The following is a 13616-nucleotide window of genomic DNA, read 5'->3' as shown; positions in this document are numbered from 1 at the left end:
ATAATAACAAAGCGAAGTTACGAGAGTGTGAATAAATGTTTTGGTATTTGGAACTGAAGCATGTAATTTGTGAAGAGACCCCCCTCCCACCCCTTGAAGCTATGTAGCCTGCTGCAATTGATGTGTTTTCTGTGTTACCGGCCATATAATCATACCGTCAATGCAACAGTCACATATGTCTGCGTGACTTTACAGATATAAATAAATTTCATTTGAGATTTATCTGAAATTGATATGATGAAAGTAAAGTTGTCACTGTGTTTAATTAAAACACCAACACATGAGAACTTACTGGAGAGTGGCCAACAGCCATACCGTGTTGAAAACACCGGTTCTCGTCCGATCACCGAAATTAAGCAACATTGGGTGTGGTTAGTACTTGGATGAGTGACCGCTTGGGAACACCACGTGCTGTTGGAACTTCGTTTTACGGCCGTGCCATAGCTCAAGCGGTTAGTCGCTGGCTTCCCACCGCGGCGGCCCGGGTTCGATCCCGGGTCTGGTCAAGTGGGATTTTTGGTGGACAAAGTGGCGCTTGGGCAGGTTTTCTCCGAGTACTTCGGTTTCCCCTGCCAATCTTCATTCCATCAGTTGCTCCACAATCACCCTCACCTATCATCTGGGGCTGGTACAATAGGCCAGAAGCGGCCGCAGTACAAGGGACTTAGTCCCACCCCACTAGCAATAAAAAATACTGGAGATTGGAGGTATAAATTGAAGCTTTCTTGACATCAATATTAAATTGAGGCTAATATTTTACGAGTTGTACCTTCAGGCAAATTTATGATGGTACCTTCAGTTGGTTAATTTTATTTTTTATTTATTTGTTATTTAAACTGCAAATTGATTTTTGCCCGTGGGCAGTGGTACTACAATAAGACAAAACACACAAAATAACACATCAATTCTTCCACCTTTCTAAGTCTTTCATATTCACTCTTCATCATCACGATTCCAGGTTATTCTGTGCCGTATAATAACCAGGCGTCACGCTTGAGTGAGAGATTCGAGAGATTCTGTATTCGATTCTTGACTTGAGTTCTGTATTCCTTAGAGTTCCTGAGGATTTTTCTGAAAGCACTGGTGCTGTAATTGATTCGACCAGGATCGGTACTCCCCATATCCTTCCAATATTATCATCAAACAATCCTTCTCTTATATGTTGAATAACATGTGTTACTTAAGAAGACTTATTAAATAACCGAAGGAAGAAATAAACGGTTCAACAGTGTCGTTAAATAACCCGAGAGTCAATCTAGAAAAATTTGTAAAAATATATCATGGGAACTTAACAGGCATGGTGAGGTAAAATGAAGTACCTGTGCTTAACTAATTCAGCACTACGCCATGAAGGCGTATGGGGGAGTGGATGTACGAGTATACGAGTAGGTCTGTCTTTTCTTGACCTCGACACTAGTTGAAGGTGAATTGTTAGCTTCACGTCATTGCCGCTTTACTTCCGGGGAAGATCCTCCGGTACCCATTGGATAGGAGGTTGTATGGACCACAGAGCCTGTCTGGACGACTTGGAGAAGAGAAAATTCTTGACCCTACCGGGACTCTAACTCCTACCCCTCGGTCGTCCAGCCCGTAGCCAGTCGCTATACCGACTACGCTGTCCCGGCTCTCACTTAACAGGTATGACTTGATAATATTTATAGTGAAGTTTTTATTGATATAAATTGTAATAAACTAATCATTTAAAGCATAGTGCCTAATGTGAGTACCAACTGCTTCAACATAAAAACACCACACATGTCGCGAACAATTTACTTGCAGTGATTATTTCCCTAAGCAGCTATATCAGATTCATGTTCATAGCGGAGATGTGCTCAGTATGTTAACGTGAGATAGGAACAACAAAACAAACAACAAATTCCGTGGCCTGTATTCCACCAGCGAACTATACCGACCGAGCTACCGTCGCTTTTCGGCGAAGTTAGTGTCAACATTTGCTGATAGAGGGTGTTAAGTGGTCAGCGCAACGGATTCCCACGGCCTTAATCTCGGTTTTCTAGACCGGAACCGCTGTTTCCTTGAAATAGCTCCTCAGTTATCCTCACGAGGCTTAGAGGACCCCGTTTCAGGCCCACTATTTCTAAGACAATCTGGTAGCGCCGGGAAACTTTGCTTAACCCCTCTAAACACCGGACTTCGGATTGCCCAGGATTCATGGTTCGATTCCCTCCAGAGGTAAGAGAGTTTTATCTTCCTCACAACGTTGACACCAGCTCAGGGACATATAAACAGCCACTTATCTAATTAGTGCCGAGGATAAAGCTGTCAGGCCATGAAAATTACGGACCACTTCCATCTGCTGCCGAGGTGAAGAATACGTGGACTTATACATCCACTCTTCCATACGTCTACGTCAATCAAAGAGAAAATTTTAGCTTTTTATCTCTAAGAGATTTATACAACCTTCATGTGCGTTCGGAAGACCACCTTTAATTGCTGAAGTTATGAAATGTAAGCATATTGTAACTTTTCTTTTTTAATTATCTCGAAATATGTGACTTTTGGAGAAATTTCTAGTTAAATAAATAATTTTTTCTCCGATTTATAATTAGTGAATTTTGCTCGAGATGAAAATAGAAACGCGTATAAAATTTCATGTATGTTGACTATAATTGTTGTCTTCGTCCAAATAGAGAAATACAGATAAATTTTAGTAAAACTATCCAATAGAGAATTTTAGAAAAATATATGCAGCAGTTGTTTCATGCACACGGAAACACATACGGACGGACAGAGTGATTGTATTCGGCGCTTAGCGAGTTTGAGAATGTTTTCCAAGAGCGTAGATATGGAGTAATGATATATATATATATATACACATGGGGAAGTTGTTTCGAAATGCTGTTATTCCATGTAGATCACTTTTGCTTGTACACTCGTTCGAACAGTTGGGGCGTCTGACCAGAAACATTGGCACGGGCGAGCTGTACAGAGTTGAGTACACACTTCACTTCAAAGTACTTGTTCCGTCAACACGTACGACCAAGTACCCAACACCTCGACTTGGCACTCTCAGCTGTTACTGTATCAAGATGTTACTGAGGTTTCTGTAGTTACATGTAGACTTCTTGTATGACAAAGGCGATGTTTCCAGCCCGCTGCACAAAATATACAGAATTTTGTATGGTCCCTGCATTATCTAGCTAACCACTTCGCTTCAAGGACCTCAGCCTTTCTTAAGAAGCTAATAGTTGCTCAGCTGCTCAAGATATTCCCCACATTTTATGCAGGTTGAATGCTCATCACAGAATTTTCAAGAACCCGCTAGTCGTCTCTCTCATGAACCAGATGATTCTAATACAAAAATTTACGCTCTTAATTTTAACATTTTCATATTGTCCTCCCGTGTGTATGTCTTTATTTCTGTTGTTCTCACTTTGAGCATAGAGCATCCGTGAAATGCTTCGTTTCACTTCAGTTTCTTAAACTTAGAGTGTCGGTAGGACTCCGTAGACGAGTGATCTGCCTGTCTCAGAGCTGCTGTCTACACACAAACACAGATTAAACGCAGACAAACATCCATGCCTTGAGTGGAATTCGAACTCACGATACCAGTTTTCGAGCGATCGAAGACAGTTCATGTCTTAGACTGCGCGGCCACTGTGATCAGCACCGTGTGTCTAGTTTTTTTTATTTCAGATTGTCTCTATCCCTCAGATACATTGTTGCTGTGTACCCTGCTAGTCTACTTGTCCTTCGTTTTAACGTCCTAATAATATTTGGTGAATATTAAAAAATTAAAGGGAAGAAGAAATTTTGCTGGACATAAAAGAAGGTTGTCAAACGTAAGCGGCCTCCGTAGTCTAGGGGTAACGTTGCCACCCGGCTGAGGTCGTGGAATTTTAAGGGCGGAAAAAATTCAGGGAACAAGTCCTCCGGGAGGGACTTTAAGCCGTGGGTCCCGTGTCGTAGATTTACGGCACGTAAAAGAACCTCATGTCTCTAGGAGACCTCTGAGCTAAATTAGGCAAATTTTCCCGCCCAAGTAGTTTCCAATGCCTCCGGTAGATGGGGAAAGTACCACTGCCAGATGAGGACCGACCTCGTTGACAGAAAGGGACTAATTATCAGATACCACTGCCAGTAGAGGGCCGACCTCGCTGGCAGAAAGGGGCTGATAACGGGCACCAGTACCGGTAGGGTATGGAGAGAGCAGAAATTAGAGGGGGATGCACAGTGGACCAATAACTGGTCTAAGTGCATGAGGAAACCCACCTCCTCCAACAATGAATGAATGAATGAATGAAGGTTGTCAAATCAACTGTGAGAATCGGAATAGGTACTATCGGTCCAAACCTTGACAGCGCAGAAAGAAGATAAAAATCATAAATTATTATAAGCATGTATTAATTAAATAATATATCTTGTGTTTGTTTCAGTTTGGCCGAATATGTCGGCTTTAATACTGGCACCTTGAACATGCGCCAGAAAATTACAGGGTTCGATTCTTGGACGTCTTGAGACTCTCCTCAGCGAGGATTTCCGGAGTTTTTTTTAAAACAAACCATCACTTGCATTTTCCAGTGTTTACCCACTCACCATTTGTGATGATCCAATAATCCGCTCAGTTGGCAGATTATGAAGTACTAGAACTACCTATTATCTATGTGCGCAGATTTTGCTCGACCGTGAAGCTCCCAGACGTAGAGGAATTCTTCAGGAATTTCGTCTTAGAGCACCCGGAAAACCCTTCGGCCGGTCGGAAGAGCGGGACACAGGCTACTCGCTTCATCTTGCACAGTGTAGAACTCTTTGTCTCTTTTGATTCTCGTCCTATGATTAAACCAGGAGTTCTGGGGAAAGTTATTCTCCTACTTTCATTTGACACAACGCGGAGAACATAGAACAAGATCAGTATGTGTATTCATTGGCGGGGGAACGTATTTACTTAGCCGTTGCCTAGTAACGGTAAAGTACGAATAAGCAGACGGGCACGCAAACAGTAAGTTGATCTCATTAGCCTTCTTTTACTTTTTAAAAGTAGGCTAAACATTATTAGTAGAGATTGTGCTGATTGGAGGTTCTCACAGCTGTATACGTTCTTGTGGCTTGTAAAGTTGTCTAGTTCGGAGAGAGCCAGATGTCTCAGAGGAATATATCGCCTCCATCTTCACGGCCGAAGAGTGAGCCAGGCAAGCAGACAGAAATATTAGTTGCTCGTTCCTTGCTGGTTGTTTTCTTGGTTTGCTTGCTTGATAGAGGCAGGATACTCCCCTGTATATATGTGTGAGCTCCTACCGGACTACACGGCGTCACATTCCAGAAGACGGTACTGTGAGAACCCCATATCCAACCTCCTAGGAGTCGAATCATTTACTTCAGCTAGAGGGTTGTGGTTTTTATGACTGAGTGTGGGAACTTCGGTGTTTCTTCGCTTTGTGTTAGAACAAGGCATCGCGCCTTCCCCCAAGACAAGAGGGTGCAGCACGTAACAGTGAGCAACAGGTTCCCGTGGAACGCTGTACGAAAGAAACACCCTTCATTATCTCACTTCCGGGGGGGATGCTGAATCGTCGCTATAAAACGTCAATATTCCAGAACGATTTTCATTTTAGGGTTCTTTCACCATTTTGTGCTTCTATTTAATTTCAGTTTTGTATTATCTGGAATTTCTATTGACCCTTCAAGGTTCAATACTAAAGCAGGGGAAACGTATCGTGTTCGTACCAGAAAACAGTACCTCACGGGGGTTCAGAATGCATATATTGTGACGTGTACAACCATTGCTAAGTAACGGCTCCGTAAAGACGCCGCAACAAGAGATATGCTGTTTTTTATGTGGAACGCGCCGCGACCGTTGCTGTGCAGTGTTACTGTAAACACGCCTCAACAGTAGAGAGAATGTGTTTTCTTTATGGTCCGTGCCGAGGAGTTATCTTGAAGACAGTTTGCACCACAAGACAGTTGAGGGTTCAGCTGTGGAATGTTAACCAGCCGGCAACGGAAGCTGAATAATCTCAATCGCTAATAACCGTTACCAGGAAACGTCTAGTGAGGGCACTGCTGAGGAATAGCCACTGAGGAGAGCTGTTACCATATAAAGACTAGTAAATACAGACTGAGAAATCTTAGTGTGCAAATCAGCGATAATGTTATAGTTATTTGTAGACACGACATGTAAGTGGTCAATAAATCTATTCACCAGTCCTAATCCCATTTGTAGTCACTATTACGCGTGACAGTATTATTTGTTGGACATAATTATAAATACAGATATTCGTACGTTAAAACAGGCCATGACTGTCACAGTATTCTGCTTCCTGATCTCCATGTCATTTGGTTCTCTAATATTTTCCGAAGAGAAATGTCACTTTGGAGAGCTATGAATACGCGGAGGATGATATTAAAACAGATCTTAAGGTAGCGGAGTGAGAGTGTGTACTGGGATAAACACCGTTGCTCTAGGATCCAACGAAGCGGTAATAAAATTTTGGTTCCATAAAGAGCGAGATTTTTCTTGGCAGGTTGAAGGACTGTTCGCTTCTCAAGACGCATTCTAATCCGCAAAATGTTCTCTCGGTCGTTCCAAAATTCTTCTACATATTGATGCTTTATAGGGGTGTGAAACGTGGTCCTTTACATTAATCGAACAACTGACAGCGAGAGCTTTGGAGAACGGTGTGCTGCGAGCAATATTTGGATCCAAGAAGAAGGAAATGACAGGAAGAAGGGGAGAAATCCGCAGTGAAAAGCTTCATAATTTGTTTCTCCGTACCTACTACCCGATTAGAATGATCAAATTAAGCAGGATGAAATGGAGGTGCATGTAGAACGCATAGTAAACGAGATAATGCATACAAGTTTCGACTGACAAACCAGGAGCAAAGAGATCATTTGGAGGAACTAGGCTTAAATGGGATAATAGTAAAATGGATCCTAAAGCAGTAGGATTGAAATTTGGTTACTAGATAATTTAGCTCAGGATAAGCACCAGAGAAGGAGTATCACGACCACAGTAATATAATTTCGGGCTCCAGAAAATTCTAGGAATTTATTGAATAGCTGAGCAACTATTAGGTTCTGAAGAAGTACTCTGTTCCATGGATTTAGTTAAAGCAAACTGGTGATTGCTGAATTTCAGAATTGCTCCCTCCCAGCTTCGAAGCTAGTTTCAATTTTCTGGACTTTGAATTTATTTTTATTTATTTTATTTCAAGTATTGCCTTCAGAGATTTTACGCCGTATAGTCTGGTGGAAGTTATAGCAACCAACAAGTGGAATGATCTGCTTGCCCTTTGCTTTTTTTTCACTTTTCTCTTTACTCTTCAATCCTGAAGATGGAGTCAGCACGTTCCTTCGAACTATCACTAAATTTATACCCGGATACACGGCGTATGATCTCCACCGTGAGAGCTCCAAAACTAGAAATTTCTTTTCTTTTGAGAAGAATCATCTTCTGACATGTGGCGCCGTGTAGTGACGTTTCGTAGGGACGTACTACGTCTATCTTCAAGAACGAATAATAAGCCAAGCAAGTAACCAGTAAGAAGCAAACGTCAAATCGACGTACCTTCCGAAGCGTCGATAAAATTCTACCAGACTAAATGGCGTCACATCCTAGGAGATGGTATTATTTATAGTCACAGCCATCAGAACATAAAATTTTTAATCTCTTATTTAGCCTCGTTAATACAGAGCAAGTGTTGAACTTCTTGATTTGTGATTGTGTTTAAGGTATTTTGTTATCAGTGTTACCACTTGTACAAGGTAATTATAATTTCGGTGTCCTACTAACGCGTGTCGGCTCTTGGGCCCACTAAACCTCCTCTCCAACGGGTGCCCTTCTTGAGAATCCTCCAGTTCTGCAGCTACTTAAGAGCTTCCCAGCAATTGATGGAACCCAAAAGTTCATTACCGTGTTCACAGGAGCCCTCCAATGGTTCCTATCCTGAGCCAGATCAGTCAAATCCATACCATCCCATTCTGTTTCCCTAAGATCCATTTTATTATTGTCCGTCCACCTACGCCTTGGTCTTCCCAGTGTTCTCTTTCCATCTGGCTTTCCCACCAATATTCTATATCCATTTCTCTTCTCCCCCATTCGTGTTACATTCCCTGCCCACCGCATCCTCTTTGACCTCCAATGAGTACCGGGGTCGATTTTCCCGGGCGTGTAGCTGACCACTCACCTCCATCTAGTGCCGAGGTCTAGAATGGTGGAGCTATGCCTCCACTCTCTCGTATGTCTTCATGGCATATTTCTTAATTAATTAAGCAGAGGGACAACCTTACCTTTACCCTAACGACACGCGTAAGGAAGCAAATTTACACAGCGGAGAGGAATAGAATTTGCCTTCAGTGTGCGTCTATTATTATCAGCAGCAGTAGTCATACTGCGCAGACTCGCAAAGCACTCTAGCATTTCCCAGCAGCGGGCAATGCCGTTCCCGCCTACTGCATTCAGTGCCTTGGCGAGACAAACTGGGGGAACATTTCGGCACATATTCGTGGTGATCCTGTTCTCTGTTAGTCGCAAGAAAGCGGCTTTGTTGCAATGCCTTCAGAAGTCAGCAGGAGACCCTGTGAGAAACCATCACAAAGATATTGGGTTGGACTTTGTCGGTTAAGGGAATAGCAATAATTGTGGCTTCAGATGACTTAGAATTGCAGCTTCGGTTACAATAATTATACCTTCGTCTCTTGCAGGGCGTTCCCACGGCGGCCTCCAGACCAACCTCTTTCTATGGTCTAGTACAACCAGGGGTTCCTGTAGTGACCCTCGGGCTAAATATTCTATTTGTTGAACTTGCAGACATAATGTTAATTGCGTATGTTGCATTCAGATCATGTTTTCCCAAGCGATAGAGGTTGTAATATGCTAGGAGAATTGTGAACAATATCGCCTGGTGGCATATGACGCCGTGTAGTTAAATAGGTGTTTATTGGCGTCTCGGTGGTTCGTGTCTTACTTTTCGACCCTGAAGATGGAGGTCATATGTTTCTACTAAACGTCTGTGAATTTAGATCTGAATTCACGGCTTCACATCCCAGACGATAATGTTGTCCCTAGTCACTGCTGTGAGAACCTCAAGCCCAATATAAGAGAGCTTTATCGGATATTTTGTACGCCAGTTAACCATGTGAGATATTAAATGTGTAATACTAACATACTATCTGCTGAGAATTTGACGGGTGGTCTCATGTAAACCTCTGTGATCTTGAACTTCCTCTGCTTTGTCCCGTATTCATTTCTAGTACTGCATTTTACTGAATTATAGGTCGAGGACAGCGTTCAGCGCAGTTCCCCACGAATAACACACACATACTCACAATATTAAATAAAATGTGTCCATGCGCTTGACTAATTAAGCACTACGCCGTGAAAACATATATGTGAGTGGATGAATAGATCCACGTGATCCTGACCTCGACACTAGTCTGAGGTGAGTGGTCAGCTTCACACTTCGGCCACTTCACCCACAAGGAAAGGGAAATCGTAAATAACATCTTTCATATGATATGCTACATTTCACACCAATGAGTAGAAATTATTGGACGTGTAGAAAGTTTTATGTAACGGCCTGTGTCTGTGCTGTTAGGCACCAGGCTAAAAGATGTGTGGGAAGTGGAGATATTGCTCCCAACATTCTTAATATCGAGAGTAGATAAAGGTGAGTTGTTAGCGGCCTCCATAGTCTAGCGGTAACGTTCCCACCTCATGACTCGTAGTACGCGGGTTCAAATACCCGGCGGAGGTCGTCGAATTTTTAAGGGCGGAAAAATTAAGGGAACAAGTCTTCCGGGGGGGACTTTAAACCGTGGGTCCCGTGTCGTAGCTTTACGGCACGTAAAAGAACCTCATGTCCTAAGGGGACCACTGAGCCAAATTCAGGACATTTCCCGCCCAACAGTAGTCTCTAACACCTCTGGTAGATGGGGGAAGCATTATAGATACCTCTCAGCTAGTAGAGCCGGTCTCGCTGGCTGGGCGGGACTGATGGTAAGCACCAATACCGGTAGGATATAGAGACTGGTAGAAATCATAGAGGGAAGCACAATGGACCACTACAGGTCTAAGTGCATGGGGAAACCCACCCTCTCCGATAACTAACTAACTAACTAAGGTGAGTTGTTATCTTCACATCCCAGTCGCCTTACCAGTTGAGGAAGAGCCTCTGGTACTCATTGCATTGCCAAGAACGCATGGTAATCCAGCACTTTGGCAAAATATCAAGTTCACAGTTGTGTTGCCTTCAGAAGCAGGTCAAAAGCAATGAGGTAACTCCATAGAAACTCGTACTGGCTATACTGTCCCAATATATCTCAAGTTGCAAATATAATTAGTTGTAAGATCATCCTTGGAAACTGTGTGCTAGCTAGTGGGTAGTCTACGAACACAAAATTGGTCTAGTTCACTCTAGACCCACTGTGTATTTCTCTGCTTCTCTCCCTTCCCCACTACACCCCCCTGTCTCTCTCATCACTCTGGGCTGGTCTGCAATCGGATTTGAATTTATACGAACCTGTCAATAGGATTGTGGGAAATGTCAGTTATACTGGGGCTGTGATATAACGGAGAGATAACAGGCAGCCCAGTAGAGGGAAATGTCTCGTCTCTCACGCATTTATATAGGCCTGTACACCACAAGTTTCTTTGTGGAACAGAGTCCTTATTGACAAGATATAAAGAAAATATTACTCACTTTTACGGAATCCGAAGTATAATCCTTGCGTTCACAAAAACCCGCCACTGGACTTTATTCTGAGTCAGATGAATCTTGTACAAATCCTCATATACGAATTATTAGATTATTTTTAATATCATCCGCCCACCTAGGCTTTTATCTTTTCTTTTCTGAAAGTTAGCCTAACAATGCATGGTTTTGTAATGCTGATGATGAATGATATACTCTGTGCTTCGCATAAAAGCGAGGATGAACAGTGAACTTGTATTGCAAAAGTTAATGTTAAAGCCAATCATATATGCAGATCGTGAAGGAGATAGCTGGAATATATTCTTACATGTACACCCATTGTTAGGTAATGGGTTGGTAAGAAGTTCCCGCAAAGACAATTTCTGGGTAAAGAATCGTTCGCTAGGTTACGCAACAATAGAGGAGCTATGTCGTCCGCGTCACACCCAGCGCTGGTAACGGACCAATGAACTCTCATTCAGACTTGCAACACGTGTTTTCTGCAGAATCCATGCCGAAGAATTAAAAGAGATTCCAGAATAACCGAGAAGGCAGTCCAGGAGAGTTTTAGCGAGTTCCGAGGTTCCATGGTGATTGAACAGGAAATGGCAAGAAGACTTCATACTGATTTGAAGTTCTAGTTTATGTGTTGAGATCCGTTGCCAGGAGACGACTAGTGAAGACGGAGAATCCTAGTGTGTGTGTAACAGTGAGCTGTAAATTTTGTCAATCAGCGATAGTGCTGTAATAAGTGTGATTAAGAGAACTTGTAATCAAAGTGCTAATGTAGCCAATCATCTCATCTAGAATCCGTTATTTTCGTGACGCGTACCTCCTACACATGACAATGTGTTTATTCCACATTTGGAAAACATATTTCCTTCTAACAGGCTATGGAGGCCCATAGGACTGTGAGATGTCGAGGCTCCCACATTTTTTAGACAGTCGGTTGACAGATGGCGGTGAGGTTGTCAGCCTTACACACACCGGTCGCCCTTTACACCCCAGGCAGATTCCTGGTACTCGTTTCTCTTAGAGGCTGAGTCGACCCCAGGGCCATAGTGCGGCTGGAAGGATTATATCAATTCAAAATCCAGTGATCTCATCGGGAATCGAACCCGTGACCTATATTGTAGCGTAGTGCGTAAAATAACTAAGCTACCGCGTGCCTCTCATATATATTATATATAATTTTGTTCACGTTTACTACCCCGTGTGGAGGCGCGTTAGAATACCTCCACCGTAGCCGTGCCAGTCATAGAAGACGAGGAAAACTGAACCCGGTGCCTGGGCCACCCTTTCACTGGGGGACATAAATACGGAGACCTGGTCCTCCAGTTTGGGAGTTGGATGCAANCTTCTATATTAATAAACAATGCTATCATCCTAGTAACAAACCAATTTATGAGAACGCAGGTTTGTAATTTTCTGTTACGTTGTATGAAGTACAGGTAAATTTTTATGTGTTTAAATAACCACCACGCCATGAAGATGTATGAGGGCGTGGAAGTAAAGCTCTACGCAGTCCTAACCTCAGCACTAAGTGGAATTTATTTGTCAACTTCACGCCCCGTTAACCTTAACCCACTGTAAGAGCCCGTGTACCTGTTGGATAGGATGCTGCGTTGATCCTGGAGTCTGTTTTGGCGGTGTAGAGAAAAATATTTGTCCCTATTAGGAATCGATCCTCAACTCCTCTGCCATCCAGCCTGTGACCCATTCACTATATCGAATAAGTGGAACTAGTGATTTCTTATCCATTTTCCTAAAGTGTAATTTCCGTTCCTTTTTAAAAATCTGCTTGTACCAGTTTAAGGGCTCTTCATTGAAAACTGTGCAAGAATGGTCCGCTAATTAATGATTTTGCATTGCTATTTTAGTTATGCGCTCACATTAAATTGACGTTTCTTTCATTGAATTAAATTAAACTATTCGCAGGTCATCTTCGAGATATCGACATTTTGCTTTTCGAGTCTTGTTGCCTGCTTACGATTGATGGAGAATCTAAGTGTATGTAGCCTATTCTCTGGTGACGTCACGACCTTTACGAGAGTAAATCTCCTTCCAAGGAAGCTGGATCCTCCTCTCAGCTCACTGGGCCTTCAAACAAGCGGAAAATGAATTTCTCCGGAGTTAATTTACGGATCGAGAAACCGGGATGGAATGGTGGGTGGAGGTTGGGGGCGTTAGGGGTAAGGGAATCCCTCCCATTCCCCTCTCAGCCACCCTCTTAGCCATCCTTCATCTCAATCTATTGCTGCCATGGCAGGCGACTCCACTGCACTCAAGCACTACTTTAGATCAATCAGCATCGACGTATGAAATTAACGCAGTCTTGCAAAACGGCGATAAGACTTAACGGGTTGGGCTCGAGAATTTCAAGTTGCAGTGCTACAGTGACCCAAGTTAGCCACTTTATGCCATGTTTGGCCCAGGGTTAACCAGTTCAATCCATGTTGTGTTTACACTTTTGAGTTGCCTCTGGCTGTAACGTTTCTGAATTAATTTCTGGAATTGCACGGTCCCAATCTCGACTGGGATCTTGACTATCCTGAATTAAATATTTCATGGTTTTTCTCAGTCCCTTCAGGTGAATGCCGGAATTTTACTTTGATATAGGTCAGAGCCTCTTCCTTCTAATTCTATTCTAAGTTACCACACCGAATCCAAGTAATCAGGAACAAGATTTTCTGGAATAGTGATTTTCCTGAACGTTATAGAAATAGACAAACCATGCAGACTATATTCATCTCCTTTCTTTTGTTCCCTCCCTCCTCCTACTTCGTCTCCATCTTCTCTTACAGGAAGATCTGATATGATCTCGTATGTAATTGTATCATTTTAGCTCAAAAAAGTTATCTTCTCTCAGCAGTGAGGTCCTCATTGCGGTGGCTATGAAGTCTTTTGGGGTGAGATGCTGTGTAGCCCATTAGAAGTCCTCAGAAGTTTCGGAATAAACTTCTG

The 13616-nt window shown here is 42.8% G+C and overlaps 1 non-coding gene across 1 annotated transcript; it reads left to right on the top strand.

Moving 5' to 3' along the window:
- Positions 1-301: 301 nt before the first annotated feature.
- Positions 302-420, top strand: LOC111874884. Its single transcript, XR_002844627.1, has one exon. It is a non-coding gene; the product is annotated as a 5S ribosomal RNA (ribosomal RNA).
- Positions 421-13616: the final 13196 nt, after the last annotated feature.

This window comes from Cryptotermes secundus, unplaced genomic scaffold, assembly GCF_002891405.2.
Source record: "Cryptotermes secundus unplaced genomic scaffold, Csec_1.0 scaffold160, whole genome shotgun sequence".
Taxonomy (NCBI): domain Eukaryota; kingdom Metazoa; phylum Arthropoda; class Insecta; order Blattodea; family Kalotermitidae; genus Cryptotermes; species Cryptotermes secundus.
The sequence above is the reverse complement of the archived record's forward strand: the minus strand, read 5'-3'. Positions and strand labels throughout refer to the sequence as shown.